Genomic DNA, 24,612 nt, shown 5'->3' with positions numbered 1-24,612 from the left:
GAGATGTAAGCATAGGTACCCAAACCTCTGGCCTCGGAACAAGTACTCGCCTTGTGAGGCCGTGTTTGCTTTCTGAGGTGTTTTCGCAGCCTTGCCGGGCAGATCACACCTCTGTGGGCAAGCTTGTGTGCTTGGGAATACTTCTCCCTGTACTACTCAAAAGGATGTGAATTCATTCAAGGTTTGCGCGCATTCTTCAAAGTGTTGGCAAAGGTGTTTACAGTACTCCGTTGTATGCATTTAATTGAAAGTAACCCGCGGGAACGGCACGTACCTGTGGCCTTGTTGATCTGGTGACTAATGACCCGGCCACATTTTCAGAGTAAACAAACATTTCAGGGAAATCAGTGGGCCTCAGAAAATCAAAACCAACAATAAACACACCCTCATAAAATGTCTCAAATAGGACATGATGGTTTTGAAAGTGGCTACAGAGGTTGACATACCAACCAAACTTGAGCAGTCAACATAATGACAACTCAAATATGTCATTTGGCACACAATGAAGGTTGTTGATGCTGTACTGTATTGTTAGCCACCATTTTAATGCATTTTTATTTTGGGCATTTAGGCTCTTACTTTGTATTTACTCTCAAGTCTTCTAGAGCAATACAGAATACAAATGTATGTATACGCATACCTATTCTGGGGAAATAGAATAGCAGGTTTCGCTTACCAGCACCACGCGTGTTTGTTTGCTGGAGCAAGCGCATCGATTTTGTCCTTTTGCCAAGCACTGTCCATGCAGAAGGTCAATACTGTCTATTGATTTGGCGTCAAAAACCTGCCACAGGGTATTGGGACGATAATTAAGATAAAGATATTTCATACCCTGCTAATTTAAATGTAGCGCTCAAAGTCATTGAATTCGACTTTTGCTTAGCAGTAATAGAAAGGCACCACTCTTTTTCTATGCATCTTTATCAGAAGGTCACTGCACAGTATATTTAAGGTATTTGTCATATATTTAGCATCCTTGGGTCACCATCATTCATACAGACACACACACACAAACACACATTGTTTTCTCCCATCAAGTGTGAAATTATTCAACCCACTAAATCTTGTTCATCCAATCCACTAAAAAAAGTCTGCGAAATTTGTCCTTTATTGTCTATTATTTGCTTCTAACATTATGATCGTAATCCAAGACGATCAACCCGTTAATAGTAACTGTTTACGTGGTGACCATTTTGGATGAGAAGTGTTTTACTCGGACGGTCTCGATAACTACTCAACCACATCCTGAGTGAGAGCCCAGAAAACAAAAACAACAAAATGTACCATTTAAAAAAAAAACATACCTGTGTGCATAAGATGACGTGAGACTGGTGTTTTACTTGGACGGTCTCGCTGTCTCTCCTGTGGATCAGACACAATATAAATAGGTTACGCGCTAATCGACGTTAGCAACATTAGCTTAATCCTTCGATGGAGAGCGCCTCCAAACGTCACCCGGCGACTACAACCCTTTCCCCAAATCACCCAAACTATCGTCCAACAACGTTTTCGTAAACATAGAGGGACCCATCTCCCGTTTTATTACTCCAATTGGGGCGGGTATTGGGGAAAAAAGGTATAGTGTATATATCTTACCTTGGCCACATTGAGTTTGAAAGTGGCTCTGTCTCACGCACGCATCGTGACGTCACCACGCAATCAGTCTCCGCACGACGCACAACAGACACGTCATTAACGCCTACATAGGACCAGGGACAACAAAAACAGAAAATCTACATTACGTCATAACAACAAAAATAGAAGTGTTTCAGTGAAATGAATAGTCGATTGTAACCTGTTACATGAGCATGGGGCATGCATTTTCAGTTCATCACACCTGTCTCCATTTGAGCTTGCCTGCTCATCTTCCTTTACAGTTGAGTGAAGAGCGCGAGTATTTCAGGGTCTTTAGAACATTAATCACAATATGACCTCAGGGATGAGATTTCCCAAAGACAATCTCTGAAGAGATGAGTACACATGGACTTGTTTTAAAAGCTAGGCTAACTAGATTCCTCTCTAGGTTTGTGATTCTCTACAGTGAGTTTATTGTTATATGGAACGTGTTTCATTTCCGTTTTAACACGCGCGGTAAGAGAAACAAACATTTTTCTCACCAACACAGAATAGCATGTCAGAATCACACACACAAAGATGCATTTCAAGCTAGCGGGCATAAAAGTGGAGCACAGTTCACGTTGCATGCGGATGCAGTTTTTGGAGCTTAGACAAACAACAGGCCCTCTCTGACTGCAGAAGTGGCAAACATGTGCTTATGCAACACTGGGTACAAAGCAGACTTTGAGCAAGAGTTTCCCAATGAAGGCAAAGAAAGTTTTTTAGCAATGCTGTTGAATCTCGCTGACGGGGAAAAAAACACACACAAAAACCACAGCAACCACTAATCACGTCAGTACTCTTTTTTTTGTGTGTTGCGTTGGACGGGATACAGTGTATATTTTTTGTCAGCCAAGGATTTACTGGTTTTAATGGACTATAATAATAGCCGTCCAGGCCAAAGTCCTCTCCAAAGTAACTTTTCTTCTCAAGTTAATTTGCGAGTGGACTTACATTCAAAACATATGTTTTGTTTCTTCTATTTAACAAAGTTAAGATAGTGTTTTATTGTTTTCATGTTTAACAATAATTAACTTCTTTTTACACTTACAATTATGGACCTTAAAAAGAGGGATGGTGCGGTGCTTCTGTAATGTGCGTCACTGCTTTTGCACTTGTTGACCCTGGGGTGGATAATTTGTATTTGTGCTATTTTTCTATTGGGAAAGTTGTTTCAAAATCAGCAAAATTATTGTTTGCCATTTTTTTTACCTCAGAATTAATCTGGCACAGTACAATAAATGTTTTTCCACATTTTTTAAAAATGTGATTTATTCTTTGTGAATTACGACTGCAGATGTTGCCAAAAATGGATCGTAATCTTTGTGAAAATTGAAGCTGTGCCACCACACTTTTTGGCAACATCTGCAGCACTAATCAAATGCTTGACCACATCAGCACATTAGTTCATGCTATAAACTTTTACCCATTCATGTTCACGTGCCCCCTTATTCTATTCTGTACCAATTTTTTTTATTTCATTTTTTTTGTTCCCAACTCTTTTCCTGCACTCCACTTTCCTTCCGAGCATGAGTGATGTCGCTTTAGTTTTATGACATACCTGTGGCTAAATGACTGACTGACTTGCAGAGCAGACAAGCGAGCCATTCTGTGGCCCCTGCCACTTCAGTGAGTCCTTTCAAATATTCATTATTCGACCTGCTGGTGCCTTTTCCTCTACATCAAAACATGACGCACACAGCGGGAGCACAGAACTGATTCTACAAAAAAAAATATAATAAATTGCAGTACAAAGGAAACGTGACCACTGGTCTAAACACGAATTCATCTCAATATTTACTGCTAAAAATACAGATTTTTCGACAGATAATTCCATTCGATTCCAGAATCCAAAATTTATGCATGTTTGAATTATGCCAGAAAGGCATGAGCGTGTACATCCAAGTTCTTGTCTCTCCCTCAAGGTGCTAAGGTACCACACACTGTGTAGCTAATCACTGGACTCAAGAATATACACTCTATTTTATGTACAATAAATGTGGAAGTTGTGTAGGGAGCATGCTGTAGCTGTAAAAAAAGTGCATTTTCATATTTTTCGACATATTCCTGCGAGTACCTTGGCCTATTTTCTATCCGCTGCGCCAAGAGAAATTGCCACGGCGAGGGCGCCACCATGCAGGCTGCCAAAACATTCAACATCGTGTATGGGGTGTTAAGTCCCACCCCCACCTCTTCCTACCCTCACCACTCCCTTCTCCTTCCCTCCTGCAGAAACCATAAATCACCTGGTGTCTCTTTAGTAGTGACCTCATGATGAACCACTCACTTAAAAAAAAAAAAAAGTCATTTACAAAGCTTATGATGCCCGCCCCCCCCCCATACCCCTTCCCCCCGCCCACCGCACACACACCAAAACATGTACAAGCGTGCACCTCAGTGAGTCCAGAAGTTGTCTGTAACTTTCCGCTGGCACTTTTCAATGTCCTTGAAATAAGTGTGTTAAAGTTTGGGTAATTGAGTAACGCCTTGGACTCGATGTACTTGGTTAGAAGGCTCCCGTTAACTCAAATGAAGGCGGTTCGCATTTCAGTCAAAAGGTCAGTTGCTGGACTTTGGATGGTATGAAATGGTTTGCGATCATGAAATAGAATCAATCTTGGAATGATGTTGCACAGTGTGGAATCGTGGAGAGAGATTGTGTGATATGGAATTGTATAGAATGGGAGTGAAGAATGTCGAAGGATATGAAATGGGGATCAACTGTATGTGTGAAATCTTATAATAACATTTTTAAGTTGCGGATGAGCCCACACAGATGGGCCAGGACAGACGGAGGACTGATAAATGATTCATCGACATTGGTCACCGCCGAGAAGATGCAAGCATGGCCGAGGATGAGAGCCACTTCAAACTCTGGCGGAGAGAAGAGAAACACAGGCAAATGTGCCGTGATTCAATGTGTGCGCTGGACCTTGTGCACATTTTATCTTGAAGTGATGGAGCAATGAAAAAGGAAAGCTATTTTGGGCCACCCACACACACACACATACACACACACACACACACACACACACACACACACACAAACCAGGCTAAAACGAGAGCAGCTTGGGAGTAGGTGGGAGGAAGACTGGAACAGGTAGATGGAAGTAAAAAGACAAAAAGATCTTTCTTTGTCCAAACCCCAAAATTGTGTCGCGTTGCTAATGAATCCTCAGTGGATTCATTCTGCTTCTCTGTCATCCGTCTCACAACAGTCAGAAAGCTTACAGCATCTCCAAAGGATTATTTTGCCTCATCCTGCTACATGACGTGAAGATAGAATTAACCTTTTGAGGGACACTGGTTACTACAGCAGACAGCTGACCATGTATTCAGGTTACAGGGTGCATGAAAGGGTTAAAATGGGTGCAAGGGTAAACGTTCCTTTCGATAATGCTTTCAGAGGAAAAGGAAGACAAAAGAGTGCGCAGCTGTGGGCTTATGACTGTTTTTGTGTGTGTGTGTTGTTTTAAATGAAAGACGCTGACTCACGCGGGTAAGGCACCAGCGGGGACTTACTTTCAGATAAGAGATTAAAATCAAAAAACGAATGACATTCAAAATGAAGCTGAAAGAATCGGTCTCCAGACAGCGTTTGAGCTTTGATGGGCTGTCAAGAAAGCATCTCTGAGATTGTCCTCCCGCTAATGCGCAGGGATTCATTTTCGATGAATTATCGGGGAGGTTGTAGCGTTATTTCGCTGTTTGCCGGCGTCTTTGGTGAATCCACCGAAAACTGAATTCAGATGTAATTAGGCAGCATCCAGGAGATTGCATAGTGATTGTAAATGTGATTTTGTACCAAAGGTGAGAATCTGAATGTCAGAATGACTGACGTGCAAGACTGCCTGCTTTAGATCTAGGTCACTGATTTGGTTTATCGTAAAGATGCATTCGCGAGTTTCATTCGTGTTGCAAAGTATGCTTGCAACCAATGTAATTACTTCACTTTGCTTGCGCTGAAATGAGACAACAAAATACTGTGGTGGTTTTTTCTTTGTTTTTGTTTTTTTTCCACATCCCATTATAGTTGTTCAATGTCAAATGCAAATATTCATCCATCCATGTCCATCTAGGTCAGGGGTGTCAAACTCATTTTAGTCGCGGGCCAATTTGGAGTTGCATTTTCCCTCAGAGGGCCGAAACCACAAAATTATTCCTTTTACACAACAAATTAATAGATTACTAGTTTTGAAATCAGTCAAGTCGATTAAAATAGTTTGTTCAATTATTGTTCAAGTGAAGGTAAACAGGGTAACAAAATTATTGCAAAATCTCAACGTTATTTATTCCACGTGACAATTTGACATTTCGGTACAGAGTTTAGTAAGTTGACACATGTAATTTGCTTTCGCGGGCCATGTAAAATGACCTGGCGGGCCAGATCTGGCCCCCGGGCCTTGTTTTTGACATCTGTGACCTAGGTGGACTAGACCCTGTACTGGTCACCAGTCAGTCACATGGCAATTGTTTGTTGCATTGTGTCACGTGTGCAAAAGTCAGTCGCTGGCTGTTTGTTCATGATTGTCCAGTTCCGTCTCGATCAGTCATATAGTTCAAAGTCCGTTTTTTTGGGTATATGTGTGTATTTAGTTCCCTCTGTCTGGTCATCGTGCACATTGTGTGTTTTTTTTTTTTTTTTTGCTGTGATATGTGTTCTTTGCGGACATTATCTGTCTGTTTACGTCTGCTTCCCTGCACTTGGGGCCAGCACAATAAACGCTGAACACCATCACTCGTGTTGAAACAACAGGCTCGTTGTCAGAATCTTTGCGTTTTCGGTGTGTATTGTAACACAGAAATTGATTGTCCATACCTCACTAGCTGTGGAATGATTGCATATGGAACCCTAGCAAGCACACTATCTCCCGGTGTCTTTTTACAATTTGCGGCTTTTGTGCACTGCGGCACCTTTTTCAACAATAAATCCGTAGCAGGAACGAAATTGGAACTGACAGAAAGGTGTGTTTGAGTGTTGTCGGTCAGGTCATTTTATTGATGTCACGCATGAGGAGCGAGTGAATAGGGAGGCTGACTCACTCACATATCTTAAACTGTTTTATCCCTTTTTGTGTGTGTGTGTGTGCGTGCGTGCGTGTGCGTGTGTGGTATCAGAGGGAGAAAAGGATGTCGAGAGAGGCAGAAGGCAATACCGGTATTATCCATTCGTCTCCATATGTTGGAAAGTTAATCGAATTTAATTTAAAAAAGAATATGAAATACTACTGAGGTCACACTTGAGGTCACAGGGAAACGCAGATGGTTGAGGGGGATTTTGGGATATTGTGCACACATGTTTTAGGCATTGTTTTAGTCGATTTAGTTACCTTCGGAAAATGAGTTGGGCTCTTGCCCAGTTGAGAAACTCACCGGGCATCAATATCCATGCACGGTTCCTGATTCCATAGCGACCCCTTGCAGGGAAAAAAAAAAAGCCAATTATCTGAGTTGAAGCTGATACATCCGTGTCGTGATTCTGTGAGGCGGCACCTTCCACTGCAAGAAGCACACATCCTGCAGCGCCTTGAGGTTGCCACACACAGATCAGATGGGAGATGCCTGAATCAAAATTCATAGATTCCGTATCTCCTCTTTTTTTTTTTTTTCTCAGTAAGTCACCAACACTTTCATCAAAATCACAGGACGAGAATAAAAAAAAATCATAGTTGTTCAGCAGTGAGTCATTGGTGTCGTTTATTTAAAAGCATGCTCAGTCATAGGTGAGTTATTGACACCAGGGTTGACTGATTGATTTATTTTTCTCCAAAAAGACACTGCGACAAGACATTCGCGAGAAGAGTAACTCAAGTTTTAAGAGCTTTTTTGTCAGCGGTGTCCACTTGCTGACACCTGCCCCCTTTATGGGGAATTACTTTAGTCATCAGAACATCTTATACTTCAGCGGGTGAAATTCAATCCTCTGCCCTGAGCCTCGTAGACATACCGATATGCATGTTACACGTGCTTGCATGCACACACTTACAGTATGTCCGTACGAGAGTTCTCATCCAAACAGAATTCAGTCAAAATGATACCTTCAAATTAGAAACCGCTATTTACGAAGGATGGATGTTCTGCCTGTGATATTGACATTCACAGCAAGTTTCTGTTCTGTTCTGTTTTCAGGAACTGGCGGCCAAGTGAAGCCTGCTTGACAGCTCGCAGATAAAACAGTCCGCTATTATTAATGAGACACATTTGGATGGTGTGGTTGAAACCCAGCCTTCTAAAAATATTGGTTCTTCACCAAACTGAATCCCCGTTTCTCTGAGATTGTTCAAAAGAAAGGTTAACCCCTTTCAGGAACATGAGAGTGGACAGCTATTCACGTCATGTTTAAAGTTGTGCATCAACCACTACAATGGACCCTTGTGTGGGTTGCCATTCAGTGCCATTATTATTGTTTTATGTCGAAAGACTAATAAAAACACGAGAAAAAATCCTGATATAGGTTATTATTATTTGTGCATGAAAGGGTTAAAGACATCGCAAGGGCAACGTGATGAGACAATTCCATTCAGAGACAAGTCACCTGAATCTCTTTTCGGCATTTACTTCGCTGCGCAAGTCAACAGGAAAAGCGGCGGATCGATTCGCGGTTGTCATACCTGTATTCTCTGCGGGCTGCAGAAAGATGTCTCGCCATTTGTAAAGGACACATACATATTTAATGATCAAGGACTCGAGTTAGTCTTCGCAGATTGTTTCGGGGGAGGCCATCGATGCACAAAATCACATTTGTGGTGAGGCAATATGTTATCAAACAGGTACAAAGCTCCAATTGATTTTAACGCAGGTGTAAAAATGAACTTGTTAAACGCTGTTGAAATGAAATCCATTTTCGAATTACTCTTTATAGGGACCGGCACCACCTGCAAGCGCCGATCTCAGAACACAAAGTGCTCCTCCAGGCCGCCGTGACATTTTCACAGCCGCTTGCCAGAGGGTTGTATTAACAGCACACATTGAACAGATCCATCTCAAAAACCAGCCCACCAACCCCGCTTTTGCCCAAAGTCACGTGACCTCTGAGCGACGGAAGGTTTATCACAGTGCGCGAATCACAGGATTGATAATACAAACCAAAAGAGTGAGGTCGACTAATTGCTGAATAAACCCAAATGAAATTGAGGGTCTTGCAAAACTGGATAAAGAGAAATGCTGATCGCAAGAGGGGGCGTGGGTTTTCTCCGGGTACTCTGGTTTCCTCCCACATTCCAAAAACATGCATGGCAGGCTGATTGAACACTCTAAATTGTCCCGAGATGTGAATATGAGCGCTGATGGTTGTTCGTCTCTGTGTGCCCTGCGATTGGCTGGCAACAGGTTCAGGGTGTCCCCCTGCCTATTGCCTGAAGACACCTGGGAAAGGCTCCAGCATGGCCCGCGATCCTTGTGAGGAAACAATAGATCGGAAAATGGATGGATGGATGACCGCAAGACTTGGTGAGAAGCAAATTTTTCTCGAAAAAGACAATAAAGCACTTTTAGAGTTGAAAACACATGATGGACGGAAGATATTTCTGTAGCATACCAGGAAACAAACAAACAAACAAAAAAGACCACAAATGATGGAGTGATAGTTGATCCCGTGTTAAACATGGCAGGAGCTCTTTGCACCGTCCACCCAACAAAATTTCACGACGTACTTAACTTGCAATCGCAATACAGGATAGTACTTTGTAATTTAATTGTACTGTCCAACAGCTGATGCTTTACAGTGCCTCAACCATGACCTCATTGAGGTCAAAGTTCATCTTTGCCGTGGCCACTGAGGCAATCAGTGCCCGGGTTGTCATTAGTCATAGCCAAGGAAGAGACCGATAAACATTTGGGAGTCATTAAATCAGTCTTTAAACATTTTTCCCCCCCTGGTGAATCTAATGGAGGAAGCAAACTAAAAAAAGGCAATGACATCATTCCTCTGTTATGCTGAGGAAAACTGTTCTTTCAAAGTGGTTTTTTTTCTCCCCCCAAGAACGTGCCTCAAAACACTTTTTATAATCAGAGCAGAGGCTGCGTTGCAATGATTTGAAAATTATTCTGGATTATTATTTTCTAAAAATATCCCAGACTTCAGACACTTAAATGTCTGAAGAAGATCCACTGGGAACTTTTGTCTGTCTCCCAAGGCACTACTGTACATTGTGTTATGTTTAGAACTTTGCTGAAAGTCACCCAGGGGTCACGATGCGGTACGGAAAACGGGTCACAGCCAGAGTGACCTGTCTACAATTCTTCCGTACGTTTAGTATTCGGCTATGTGGGCGGAAGATAAGCATCAGATTTCAAGGGGCTGTCCTTATAGAAAGGCAACGTGGAGAGAGACTAAAACAGCCAGAAACAAAGCGACCACAGGCTGACAAATATCAACGAAGGCCATCTCTAAACCAACATAGTAGCACTGATATAATAGCCACTATATTAAATGCACCAGGACAGAAAAATAAGATGATGTGGGGAGGGGAGGGGGAGGGCGACACAAGGAAATGAGAAAAGCAATGTGGTGAAAATACATGGACGTGGGTACTCGGCAGTGGGGCTGTCACATCCCAGACTTGTTGGCAGAGCTGGTTGCTTGCTCAGCTGACCGCATAGCCTGCGAGCTAATTTATAGATCGGTTAAGGTTTTCCGTGTATGCCTGAAAAGGAAAAAATAAACCCCCAAAACGCTCCCTTGGGGGAAAAAAGAAGAAAAAAACGCATTTGTGGCTGGAAAGTTATAAGTTAATTCTTTGTTGCCATTGCAGTTTCAAAACCTATCCTCTCGCATAATTGTGCTTTCTACTGTATATCTGAGCTAAAAAAAACCCCAAAACCTTTCATTGTTTGCAAAGTTTTGGGGTATCTTTCGGGATTTTTACCGTGAACCCACAGAAGTCTTAATCACTTAAGCACGCGTGCTTTAGTTTGGATTCAGATTCAAGATTCAATTGGGGAAATTCTGCAAAGTTAACGGTCGCATGAGCAAAGAGAGCAAATGTAACTTGGAAAACAAAAAAGAAATAAAACAGGAGAAATTGTTCCGCTGCAAAAGCTTCAAGATGCAATTTCAGCTAGATGGATTTTCAAACCATCAGTAGTCTGCGAATAATACCGGCTGTGTGCAAGAGCAATTTATGACTGCGTCATTTGTCACACAGCTGCCCCGAAGCGGACTGCACGCTTAACTGCACACTTCTTCCTTGTTGACTCCTCGCTCCATCTGCCCACGGGCACATCCAGAGGACAACTTCAGGAAGTGAGCGGACTGATTTAAACAGCGGCCTGGCCGGCTGCCACGCCATGGCTGACATCAGCGCCTTGGCAGCCAGGGGTCTCGCAGGATAGAAAAAAAAAACTGAGAAATGGAAGTGTGCATTAATTATGATACCGTTTGAGATATTTGAGTTAAGCGGGATAGGTGGTTTGATTGGTTTTTTTTTTAATCACTTGTGTCAGTCAATCTGGCACTCAGTTAAATCGTAAAGTTGCATCAAAACTGTTTACCATAAAACATTTCCGAGTGGTCCAGGAGCGGGGGTTAATGATGAACCATTTCAATTTGGGCGAAGGTGCGCCTCAAGCGATGAAATGGATTTTTCTGACACTTGCACTTGGGTCACGTTGGGCAGTGAGCAGAAGCAGCATGTGGAAAAGGAAAAAAAAAAAAATCTTCTCTGAAGAGTTGCTTTCAACTGGAGTAAAATGACATTTGGATTAGTCACCTATGGCAACTATATGGGTGTGTGTGGGGGGGGGGGGTTTATTCATTTCACTGCAGTGTAATCTGTGTTAGTGTTTACTATAAATGTCCTTGTTGATGTTTTGACTGCTTACCATTCTGCTTTTTTAAACTGTGTCCTAAATTTCACTTGCTGGCCTTTTGCTCAAGCCCAAAATACGCTGCCTAGTATTTTAAACCGGTAGTTTACGTCACCACCTGCGGGTGCGCTGCTCGGCATGTTTTTATGAGTGTGTGCGCGCTCGCGGGTCTTTAAATAAATACATACAATCAACTCAAAAGGAGCCCAGACATGACATGCGAGAGACAATTCAACCACAAAGACACTAAATGAGCAGCCAAGGCGACTGCAGTCTTGGCGAACAGGAAATTATTTTACGCATCTCTTATTTTGTTTGCAAGACACGTTTTTCTTTTGATGACTTGCTCCTTAGCCTTGTCGCTTTCACTCTCCATAGCGTTTCTCTCTTGGCCACGCTCGTCTTGCTGGCTCCCAACTGCGTCTCGGTTTGAAGATCATATTTCATATGTCAGTGTGGAGACAGCCACCCTGGCACTAGTCAAGCCGCAGCTTTGTGTGTGTCTACGCTGTGGTGTCAGCAGGCTTTAAAGCTTGCAAAGATTTTTCGCCCCTGTCAGTCGCATATATAAAGTAATACTCGCCATCTGAAAATAAAACAACTGCTTGTTTATGGACCCTGCCCGATTGAAAATGTTTATTTCGCAAAGTCTGCACTCTTCGCAGGACGTTGTTTTCTGCTGTTTTCCTCAGCCTTTGTGAGTGAGAGCAATATTCTTAAACACACCGCAGTCGGACGCCACCGGTTGCAATGGGATGCAGGCAACACCACGACATGGTGATCACCGGATGTTGGGGGGTTTTTTTCACTGAGAACCCGAGATCCTGACATTACAGACAACCAATTTACAATGAAAAAGCACCCGCAACGCTGATAAACGAAGCACCGCAAACGGATAAGTATGAAAGGAAAACTGTTAAACTACCGGGCTAAAAATGGGGATAATAACGGAAAGAGCCTCAGTTCTCCCACAAACCTTTGGAGTAGACTTCATAATGTGTAATGCTAATCTTTATGAAATGTTTTAGTTCATTTGTACAAGCGGTAATGTTTAAGGGTTGCAGCGAGGCGGCATAATAATGGGATGTTGTGAAAACAACTGTTCACAAGAGAGTTTCATACACCCACACGTGCAAGGTTTTTGTTGGACCGTTTGCGCTAATGCAGCAATTGTATTGCTCCTACTTCGTTGACAATTTAATGAGCCATCTCAAAAGCAGATGTTTTTACTCGTACAAGTCAGCTATTTTCTGGCTAGGCTGGGTTGTACAGGTACGAAAGCGGCAAAAGCAGACATAAACTTTTCATGGATACTAGCTAGAAAGCTAATGTCTGTAAGCGGCGCGAAATGCTAGCCATCAGGACGGCAGCCCGAGATTCAGGTTGTAAGAAAGAAGTTTATCAAGGAATAAGGGAGTATGTTAATCGTGAAGTGTTGGTGATGAGAGAGAAATGCATCGTGCGGGTGTGCGGGTGTGTTCAGATAACAGCTGGTGGGAGAAGAGAGCGTTTATCTGAATCCTGAATGTCCGTCATTGTTTTGGTACCAGTCAGTCTCGACACTTGGACAGACCGGAGGAGTCCGACAATCTGTACTGCTTTATCACTCGCTTCACCTTCACCCTTCTTGTCCTTGAGTTGGTGGAGCCACTTAAAAGTACTCCTTGACTGAAGTGATTCGACCCAAACATACACTGCTATTTAAAAAAGATGTATTGTGTATGCAAGGTAGCATCTAATAAATCACATTTATTTCACATCGCTAACCAGAAATCCAAACACATTTGTCTTTCATTTGATTCATTTTCTTGCTTTCAGTCTAGCATTTGTCATGTTCTGTTTGGACATGTGTGCAAACATTTACACAAATATAGCAAATTGGCAGTAATGAGGCGTTGCAGTCCTAATTCTAGGTAAAATGCATGATTATGTCAAATGATTTTTCATTTAAAAATATATATTTTTAACCACGCCATATCACTCGGCAACCTAATTGTGCCGTTGACCTGTTTGGAGTAGCATTGTGGCAATGTGTAAAAATATCTGTCAACTGGACCACTGTACTATAATAAGCAACTTATTTTGTCCAGTTTCTGTGGGCACAGATACCAGAGAACAAGACAGGGGCAAAGCTAGTAAGAGGAGCTAATGAGCAGTTTCTGTCACACTACTCCCCACAATACAATACGGAAAACCTGGCAGTAACACCTGGGATTCAGGTTGCAGATTCAAACTCTCCAAGAATTTATAGACAAATAAACTTGCAATAAAAAGGACTTTATGCGAACCCTTGGGAATAACACATTCTGCAATAATTAGTAATAAAATGTGATATGCTTTCCATTTCGGTCACAACAATAGAAGGCACAGTGCACCACCAACCAAATTTTATTGAAGGGGCTATCATGCTTTACGACTGCTTTGCTACTTCAGGGTCTGGACACATTGCTGTCATTGATAGAAAAATGAACGACCAAGCCAAATGGAATGCAGCTTTGGTGGTCGGTGAGGCAAACACCTCGGCAAGGCAGGAGTGCCAGAAGAGAATTGTTTTTTTGACGGCCTAGCAGATTCTGATGCACTTTGTGCCGGGGGCCATGAGTTCCCTTGGTCCTGTGACATGGTAATCATAGTTGTTGCATTTATACACTGCGGTCTCCGCAGAGAATTAGTCTTGCTATAACACCCTCCACGAGACATACAAACATACACACACACACACACACACACACACACACACACACACACACACACACACACACACACACACACACACACACACACACACACACACACACACACATATCGCCATTTCCTATAACCTGTTAAGCATCAATTTCAGTCCAGCTTCCTATCATCCCCCACTGGCCAAATCCGTCTTTGCTGCTGGCTTCCTCTTCCTTCCTTTTCAAATGGAAACAAATAAACCAGGGGTGTCAAACTCATTTCATATTGTGGGCCGCATACGGCCTCGGTCGATGTCAAGTGGGCCAGACCATTAAAATGATACCATACTCTGCTATAAATAACCAAAATATGTCTCTCCTTTGTTTTGATATAGCGAAGCACAAGTACATGAGGAAAATGTTGAAATGTACCCACATTTCATTTACCTAACATTTCATAAAACACCTTAGATTTCCTTCGACAAATGTGCAATTTCATTTTATCATTCACATATATGCAGTGCAACTGATCCCACTGATTGTACAAAGGCACAAAACTTGAACAATTAGTATTTAAAAATATAGTCATGCATTTTAAGATTAAACAAGATTTATAAAGAAAGGATTTTTAAAAACCATTTACACATGTGCATATGAAATCTAAATGTAACCCCCACCTACACTTTACAAACGAAAGAGAAAACAATGACTAGCGGTTAATACATGAATTGCATCTTAATAAAAATATTCATTTTGTGTCTTTTATGCTTTTTTTTCTTTTTTAAATTATCCCGCGGGCCTGACCGACCCCCCTCGCGGGCCGGTTCCGGCCCGCGGGCCGTATGTTTGACACCCCTGAAATAAACTATTACCTACTCACCTCGAGCGATGCCAGATTCTTTGAATGCTCACACCAGGCCTGTGATATCAACCTGTGACCTCTATAAAGGCTCCAGCTACTGTAAACCAAATGACATAAACGTGCATGCAGTGACGCCGAAGACACACGCTGACAATTGAATAGCATTCCCCCAGCTGTCATTCTGCTTTCACCTTCTCAGCTGCCACGCCATGTGCAACCAATGCCCCGGGAGAAGCCATGCGATGTGTTGTAGCTATTTTTTGTTAGAGTGCAAGAATATGCATGAACAAGCATGTGTGTATGCATGTGCAGGCATATGCGTGTGCTGCAGGAAAACTATTCGAAAGTGCTATTTCTCACCTTTACAATGCCATGTCTTTACTGTTATGTGTACTGGAGGATTTAGGTTTTGAATAGAATTTTTTTTTTTCAAAGCTCTTGCTTAACATTCTTCTTTGTTAGTCAAGCTGTTTACATCAGTCCCACTGGTGTGACTCGAGGTTGCTGCAATACACCAGAGGAGTCTGTAATATTAAATACTAAAAGGTGACAGGCATTTTTGCATTCATACAACAGCAGACAGCAAAATACAGTAAATATAATTTCGGAGGTATGAATTGTTGAAATTGTCAGAAAAAAATTGCACGGCTTTAGAATTACAATTAATAAATAAGCACAAGAATGTATAAGACGATGTTGGCTATGAAGCTGGTTATGGAGCACACGAAAATGAGAAGAAGTGCAAACTGGGTGTACCAACAGCGAGGAGGAACCGGGCAGGCTTAGCCATGTCACTCTGCTCTTAAAGGCATGTGGAAATGAATATTGGTTTGCCACGTAATCGGCTTATCCCAGGACCTCGCTTGATGCCCCACTTGCGCAACACTCAGACCATCGGGAGACATTCATTTAGTTTTCATTTATCGGGGCGAGAGAATGATACGCCACATTCACTGCTGGCTAACCTCAGCTTCATGCATCCTGCTTGAATCACGGCTGCTGTTGTACGACTAAGTGTGTGTGTGTGTGTGGGTGGGGGGCAGATCGGCGGCAGGCGGGGGCATTATGAGAGGTTGCGCGCAGCATTGGGAAATTTAAATGTTGACATTTTTCTGAGCATTAGTGATTCGTATTGCATTCAAGGTATTTCGATGTGGTATTTGAGACACATCTTACAACCTTGTTGTTTGAATCCACCGATTTTCATGCCATCACGTGGCCTTCTTTTTCTTTTTCTTTTCATTCGAAATCTAAAGGACTTCTTTGGTTCTTCAGCGATGCACTTACTGGAGGACTGATACTTTTCCAGAGGTCACTCCAGCAACTTTTGTGATGTATTTATTTCTTTTGAATGCCAAATGTCAATGAATGCTTGAACGTGAAGTCTCCACCTTGAAGTGATTTGAAAGAAATTCTCAGCAAATGTGCTGTATGCCAACTACCCACAACTGGGTGAACCATCTATTTAAATTTAGATGCATTCGTCTTGCGAATTATCTTATTGCACCACCTGTAGCTTTGATGTGTGCTTAAAACTGGCAAATCGTTTTATTTAACAGTGATTGTCTGAATCAGGGGTGCCCAAACAGTCGATCCACCGGTAGCCCGCATAGGAAATAAATTTTTTAGTCTAATTTAAAGTTGAATCACTCCGATGTAACGTCAAACCCAAGACGTCAACTCCACACATGCTAGTTTGAAGCACACGCTTTTGCTAGGTTGATTGGATGGAATACAAAACCGGAGAGCTTTGATGGAGCGTCGGTGTGCAGCGTAGATGAGGAGTGGTTGAAGTGATGATGAAGGAACAGACCCACCAAGGAGACAAACAGAGGACCTTTTTTTTTCCCCCTCCTGAATATATTACTCGCTTCGGCAATAGAACATGCCGCCATTCTTGTTTGTGTGTCTAAACAAGAGATTGTCTTAGCTCGGTGCCACGCATTTGGATGAAAGTTACCAGGGAGATGTTGTAGAACCGAAAATGAAAATATAGAATGGCAGAAAAAAGGAATCTGTTAAATGGCAATCATCCCTTGGTGATGAACCATCTTGGAATGATGGCGGATGAAAGAGTTATCGCAGTGATAGCAAAGCAGGTGGAATGTTTGTTTGAAACGTGGGACTCGTTATCAGTCCAGGATTTGCTTGTTTGGGGGGGGGGGGTTATTTTTATTTTTGTTTTTTTGCGAGACACAAAAGGCCTATTTTTCGCAGCTTTTGTCAAAATCTGTGCCAGTGAACATTTTACCTTTGCCGTGCTCAACCATCCAGCTGATGGATTTGGCATATCAAGATGTGAATTTGACGGCATGTCACTCGTACTAACTCTCATTCTGTTGAGTTAAATGGATCCATGGTCATTTCTTGTAATGTGTAAAATTCAAAGTTGGGATTATTGGACCACTGTTGGGTTTTTTTTCCTTTTATACTAAGTGGCTACAATGAACCTGCAAGGACTTTAACAAGAATGTTTTTGTGCGAAGGGCCTTCTGTAAAAAAAAAAAAAAAAAACCCCACAACATAATGCTCCCTGAGAGGGATATACTTACATAGTGGAGTGAGGTGGGGAGATGGTGGGGTAGTGAGGATGGGGATTTGGTCCCTAAACAGGCATTAGGGTTGTTATCTGGTCCCACAACCCCCCCCCCCCCCTCAAAAAAACACTTTACCATTTTGAACAAAAACAGAGAAGGAAATTGCATTATTGTTCAATTGTACACTTTAAAGACACATAATATAGTTCACTATCTATATTCTCCTACTCTTTGCCACATTCAGGCAATTTTGGTTAGACTCCGACACAATGACAATTGCTACATTTTCCCATTTTTAGGGATCCGATTGGTCTTTTTCAATGCAGGTACTGCTGCTTCCAGTGCTGCAGACAACAACACTGCTATTACATTCCCCGCGCTTCCAAAAGTGCAACTAATAATAGTGACATCCGCCGTCATGAATTATGACCATTCTTTTCGCAGAATGTTTTTCAATGGACGCTTACCATTAGACGATTGTGGATGTTACTGTATAATGAAAGCAAATAATCAACTCAAATGTGCACGGTAGAGGAATTAAAGATTATTCGTATTCCACCACCCACTCGTTTCCATGCTACAAATGTGATTTGCATTCGGTCATTACCACGAGCTTTAGGTAATAAGCGAGCCAGAGAGCTCACAAATGCATTACCATAAAAGGAAAAAAAAAACTAGAGCACAGTACCGTATATGGATACACTATGAGGTACTACGTGAACTTAATCATATTTAAAAAAAAACTAATGGCATGACACTTTGTGCTCATTTGTCTTCTTTCGATGAATTTTCATCATGTTCTGCTGCAGCTCATCGTGTGTATGTGTGTGTGCGTGTGTGTGTGTAATATCTCAAGTCATTCCTGCCATTTCCTTCAGCCACAGGTATACTCAGCTCGGAGTGGGCCTGTCCTTCAATTATTTGCACAGCAATGATGAGGGAGCCGGCTTTTTGTTTTCACACAGCAAAAGCGGTCACAGTGTTGGAGCAAAGTCGCGAGCCAATCGGCATTATGACTGCTACGCACAATGCCGATTTGAATTCTTGAATTCATAATTGATCCGGCAATTGGCTCTTTTACACACCGACTCAATCCATCGGTTAATTCAACCGGTGTCAACTACAGACTTGATTTTTCTTCTCAAATTCAGCCCCAACATGGCTTGTGGTACGACTCATGCGGTCCTTACAAAACGCCGCCGGATAAATACTATATACTGAATATTTTATCTTTTTCACCTCCCATATTTAAAAGCCTCTTCCTCTTATAACGCCTTGGGGATTTACATCTATGGCAGTAAGAATTAATATTTCAAAGCAAGTTAAAATCTCTCCGGGGGAGACGTTCCCCCCCCCCCCCCCCCTCAACTTGAATATGGACACACTGAATGGCTCGCTTGATAAAATACATCATTCAAAAAGCCTCTCTCGCTCACAGCTAAAAATATGACACAGTTCATCATTTATGGATTAACAATCAAAGCTGTTTTCCAGGCATGAGGCAGCACATACTGTATAGGACTGACTCCGTGAGACATTGGTAGACAGAGGGGAGTGCTTGGATGTGTTTGTTTTTATCGATGAACAAAAATCACAATGATGTCATGACGCTGAGGGCGGGGGGAGCGGTGGGGCGGGGGCTGGGGTAAATCTCAGCATTAAATTCCATTTGAATGCTGAGATATACAACAGATGGGGGTTGGCTGAAGGATCACATCTGATTTGTAAAATGGACATGCTTATTTTATTACACTGTATCCTGTTAAACCAATTATTTAATGAAGTAAATTATTTTTAAACGGCTATCAAAATAATAATGATACAGAGAATAGCCAGCCAGCCAGGCCATCTGTCAGCTGCATAAAAAATTCACCATGTCTCTCTCCTGGTAGTATGACATGTTTAAATAGGCAGAGTGTGTTGATGTTTTCTTTCTAACCATTAATCTCTCTGCAGCTGCACCAAAAAAAAAAAAAAAAAAGATGGTCTGCTGGAGAAGGGGCCTGCAATCACACAGACTCCGCTGGCCAGTAGCTAACTGACCATCGCTGGCCCCGCGTCCACTCCATGACATCCAGAGCTGCATTCAGGCGTGTCAGCCTTGACCGCATAAAACGCAGCAGCTCATGACTCCATGCAGAAAGTATGAAAACAAAGTCAATATGGTAATAGGAAGAGCAAAAACCTTCCACCCACCCATTCGTTTTCGTTAGGTCATGGACAAGCTGTAAAAAAAAATCGCTTCAAGGGACAATAACACATAAAGTAGCCCATGTTGTGTTACTGATCATTTTCTCTTAAATTGGCTGAATCGTTTGCACAATTTTGGTATCAATTTCTTTTGTAGGTTAGCATTATTGGGTTTAACCATGCTAACTATCGATAGAGCCAGCGCCTGATTTCCATATTGGTGCATGGTTCGCTGTGCGTGTTTGGGAAACCTGCCAAGTGGGGCAAGCAAAAGATGTGCCTGGCAAAGTGAAATTTGGGTGACACACTGAAAACAGCCGCTCTGATTGGCCATGATTGAAGTCGACTGTGAACACCCCGATAGTGGTGCACCCACCCGCTTGTGGATGTAAGCAGAAAGAAAAAAAAGACGGAAGTGACGCAACAGTGCACAGTATGGCACCTGCATCCCGCCGTAGCATCAGGCAGACCTACCAGGAAGTCGCGTTGGTGAGTTGCGTTGATGGTCCGCACTAATTATCAATTTTTGAAGTATATTTCACCTCGTTTTCCTTTTTCTACTGTGTGGTGTGTTCAAGTAGTACTCTTATTTGTTACAAGCCCGCATTTGTGTGTTTTTATTTAATTTACGTTTTGACAAGTGAACGTTTTGACACATTGAGTTTGATAGCAAGTGCTTGTTTGTCGTGCAGCAATGGACAGGACTGTATGCGGCTTCACCAATGCTTCCGCCATACTGTGTTGTAGGTAATGTTTGTTTCTTTTCAGTTTTGCTGTATGTAGTTGTTCGTGTTTCGTTGTTTATTTTCTCCTCATTTGTTCATGGTGTGAGCCTACAGTTCGTCGCGGCTGCCATTTTTGTTTGTTGCGCAACCGTTTCTGCTACGTGTGATGTGTTTAAGGACATCTCGGAAATCACCGTGAGCGTGTTCTTTTTTCTTCTTCTGCTGTATATAGTTACAATATGATCACCCACGTTGTGTATTTAGTTTTCTTATGGATAATGTTTTGTTAGAGAGCTATAAGGAAGTCGCATTGTAATGTACAGGACTGGCTTCACCATACTATGTTGCAGCAATAAAAGAAAAGCCACATATTCCACCTCAGCGTCATTTTCTTGAAGCGACAGCGACGTGGAGCTGCAGATCGCCACAGTCCGTAATGACCCCCAGCTATCTATCTATATCTATAATCTATATCTATCTATCTATCATAGAAATTAGCATGATGGTATGGCATACACTATAAAACATGAAACATTTGCTACTTGGAGCAGCAGCATATACAGAAATATCATATAAGTCTGAAGTTCAACACTGTCAGTGGTTCTTAACCTTGTTTGAGGTACTGAACCCAACCAGTTCATATGTACATTCATCGAACCCCTCATTAGTGCAAAATAAAAATTGGATTTTTTAAAAATAAATTCAACACGTAAAAAAAATGCATTTGTTAAAAACTGGGGGGGGGGAAAGTAAATAAAATTTCAAGATATAATTATAAGTTGTATTTAATTGTGCACAAAACGAACTGTGCATGACGTACAATCACGACAGTCAGACTTTGACGACTGAGCGAACTAAATTTCCCACTGCACCGATTGGACAAGCAATGTAATGTGATCCTCTGCAGCCAGTGATGGCCAAGCTGGCGTATCATAACTAATTGACATGTTGAGTCGGGTGTGTCTTAACTTCCATGGCAGAGGCTCCGTCAAACCCCTGAGACCGATTTACCGAAACCCTCGGGCGGGGGTCGGCAACACGCGTCTCTGCGCCGCATGTGGCTCTTTAGCGCCCCCCCCCCCCCCCCCCCCCCCAGTGGCTCCCTAGAGCTTTTTCAAAAATGTTTGAAAATGGAAAAAGATTGGAGGGAAATATATTTTTTTGTTTCAATATGGTTTCTGTCAGAGGACAAACATGACACAAACATGATTGTTTTCTGATGTTGGAAAAATGTGTCAAATTAATATTAAATGTCAACATTTCGTCAACGAATATTTGCGTCATAGCCTGCGACACAAGTTTCTATTAGCAGGCGACACAAGTTTCTATTAGCAGGGCGGGATGTCAGTCGGGGCTGTTGAAAAAAACAAAAAAAACAAACAGCTCCCTTTCATGTACAATTCACCGAGAGTACTTGCTAAGAATGGGAATCTGCGCGGCCAAGAGAAGCATTTTTAAACGGTACACGTGAGCTACGATAGCACGCTGCGAAAGTGCGTCCCGTGCCTCATTCATCTTAGCAGCCGTTATGACTGTTGCTCATTACAGAATGCGTGTCTAAGTATGTGCGTATGCGCGCGCGTGACCCGGTAACGGGTCGATCGCGGGAGGTTGGTTGTTCGAAAAGTAGATCTTCCGTCAAAAAAGTTTGGGCACCCCTCCTCTGCAGGGGGGAAAAAAAACATTTCATCATGAATGCTTGTGTACTTGTAGCCAACTTAGTCATGCTGATAGTCGGCTAATATTGATACAAAGAGCATGTGTTGCCTTCATTAAAAGGCTTTTTATTTTTTGCGGCCTCAGACATATTTGTTTTTTGTTTATTTTGGTCCAATATGGCTCTTTCAACATTTTGGGTTGCCGACCCCTGCCCTAGGGTTTGATCGAATTAAGAACCACTGGTCTCGGTATATACAGTACAGTATTGCATTTGAAAATGGCTCGTTGCTTTTGAGCTCGATTGGCATGGGGAAGGGAAGGATGGAGTGCTACTACAAAAGAGGGTACAAGAGATGAGGGTGACCTGCAGGAATATGGGGAGGAAGAGCGTGGGAGGGTCGACTTGATGGGTAGGCTGTGGTTAAATCGCCCAGGGAGACACCATGTTGAGATAACAGAGCCCTATCAGTGCTGGTAGGGCATGATGGGAGAGAATCACCATCTCTTTCGGAATTGCCCTGAGCATTCCAAAAGTGTGTGTGCATGTTACTGTGTTTCTGAATGCATGCGACTCAACCTGCCGCTACTCAGAACACACATGCACAATAAATAAAGAAATAAAAATTCAGCCCTGAACTTCAAAGCGCTGGGATGGACCACCACGGTTCGTTAGACAGTGACATGATCCGTTTGCTGATCAGAGGTGAAGGGGCAACCAAGTGGAGAAAGAAGTGGAAGGTTTCACAAATATGCTCAAATATGTCACCCACAGTCAAAAAGGGAAGAACCAAGTACCACAGGGGAGCAAAATGGTGATATGGGGGAGATGGTGGTCCTTTTTTTTTTTTTTTTTTTTAGGACGACACTGGTGCTGTTCTCTCGCTGTTCTCTCCCAACTCACTTCAAAGGCCCGTCATTAAAGCGCTGCCTGGAGAAGAGAACCCCCCCTCCCCCCAATCCCACCCAATACCCCTCTCGCTGCTCATCCCCCTTTTCTTCACTGTCTATGGAGCTGTCTCGCTCACTCTGCTCATCACCGGCCTCCACTCAGCCATTAAGAAAACAGCCTGTGAACAAAATAAGTGAGACAAGGGCAGTGTGAGGAAGAGATGGAGCACAAAAGGGAGACAGATCAAACACCTCCGATGAGTGATAACCCTTTAATAGGATTGCATGGCTTTTGTTGTTGCTCAAGCTCAATGGGTGCATAAATGGCTCATCTAAAACTTTGGCTTACTACCATGGTCCGTGAGCCATTTGTTACCGTGTCCCAATGAGAGATTGAAAGAATTACTCAATATTTTTGTGATCATCGGTCTTTGACAGAAGTTATTAAACAGTTATGCTAACAAACATCGGAGCTGTCTTCCGCGTTGGGTGGCTTCTGTTTCCATCTTCCTGCTTCAGACTGATCCCATCGAATAGAATTTCATTTTGCCATTTTTTTTATTACCTTTGTGTTGGCCTGTTTTTTTTTTTTTCACATCTACTTATTGAGTTCATTTCTACACCAGGACTCCACTGCGGCAGAGATTCAGCCACCGAGCTAAGGGCATCAACAACAATCAACCGTAAATCAAAATGGAGAATTATCAACATCGAAACAGCGGGATGTTAGATGCCGCTTGTTTAACGCATCTCATTAGATGGTGCGGGTGCACCTACATTTTCCACAAAGACAGTCCTCATATTCCATTCCTCTGATCTTTTTCACAGAGAATTGAACATTTTCACTGCTTTAATCAAAAAGAGAGCTTTTGTTGCCCTCAGCAAATAGCCTACATTTAAATCCAACATGAATAAACTCGAGAGACCTTGTGCGGAGTAGTGTGAGTGACTATTTTCAAGGGGAGGCATGTTGGCAAACTGGCGAGCATTACCAGTCATAACTCGGTGATTAAGTGGCAAACAGAGCGTCGTTTCATTCCTCTAATTTGGTGGTTGTGTGCCCTATGCGGTTTATTTGCTCGTTGAAAATTGTGCTAATCCCGCCACATGCGGCGTAGTGCTAACATTTGTCATCTTTGCTAGCAGGGCTTTTAATTTTGCTCCAAGGTTGTAAAGTGTCAAGTGGCTGGTACACGCAGAGGCACATTTCCACAGTGAGTGGCACAGCTATAAAGAATGCATGAGAAGTGACTGATTGCTCAACAATACAGTCAGACCCGGGAGACAGAAACGGGAGGACTTAAAGACAGCTCGAGTACGAAGTATTACCGTGATGTATTCTTATTAGGCCAGCGCGGTGAAATCGTGGTTAGCACGGCTGCCTCGCAGTTGAGAGTCCCAAAACATGCATGTTGGTACATGGAAGACTCAAAATGTTAAGACTGGCTTCATGTGAACTTTTTTTAACCCTTTGAGGGACAGCGAGCAGTTACTGCAGTGGACAGCTTATCAAGTTACTGTATCAGGTTAGATCGGGGGTTGGCAACCCGCGGCTCAAGAGCTTTTTAGCGCCGCCCTTGTGGCTCCCTGGAGCTTTTTCCTTCATGATAAGGCTTTTAATTTTTTGCGGCTCCAGACATATTTGTTTTTTTATTTTTTTG

The 24,612-nt window shown here is 42.5% G+C and overlaps 2 long non-coding RNA genes across 2 annotated transcripts; one reads left to right on the top strand and one right to left on the bottom strand.

Annotated features, from left to right (window-relative positions):
• Positions 1-1,218: 1,218 nt before the first annotated feature.
• On the bottom strand, positions 1,219-7,274 carry LOC147190878 (uncharacterized). Its single transcript, XR_015103619.1, has 3 exons — positions 6,991-7,274; positions 1,597-1,699; positions 1,219-1,362 (listed from the first exon to the last, which is right to left on the bottom strand). It is a non-coding gene; the product is annotated as an uncharacterized LOC147190878 (long non-coding RNA).
• LOC147190877 (uncharacterized) lies at positions 4,033-8,066 on the top strand. Its single transcript, XR_015103620.1, has 2 exons — positions 4,033-5,116; positions 7,747-8,066. It is a non-coding gene; the product is annotated as an uncharacterized LOC147190877 (long non-coding RNA).
• Positions 8,067-24,612: the final 16,546 nt, after the last annotated feature.

The sequence above is a fragment of the Hippocampus guttulatus genome, chromosome 18 (genome assembly GCF_054856545.1).
Source record: "Hippocampus guttulatus isolate MCC_2025c chromosome 18, RoL_Hgut_1.0, whole genome shotgun sequence".
NCBI classification, from domain to species: Eukaryota; Metazoa; Chordata; class Actinopteri; order Syngnathiformes; family Syngnathidae; genus Hippocampus; species Hippocampus guttulatus.
The sequence above is the reverse complement of the archived record's forward strand: the minus strand, read 5'-3'. Positions and strand labels throughout refer to the sequence as shown.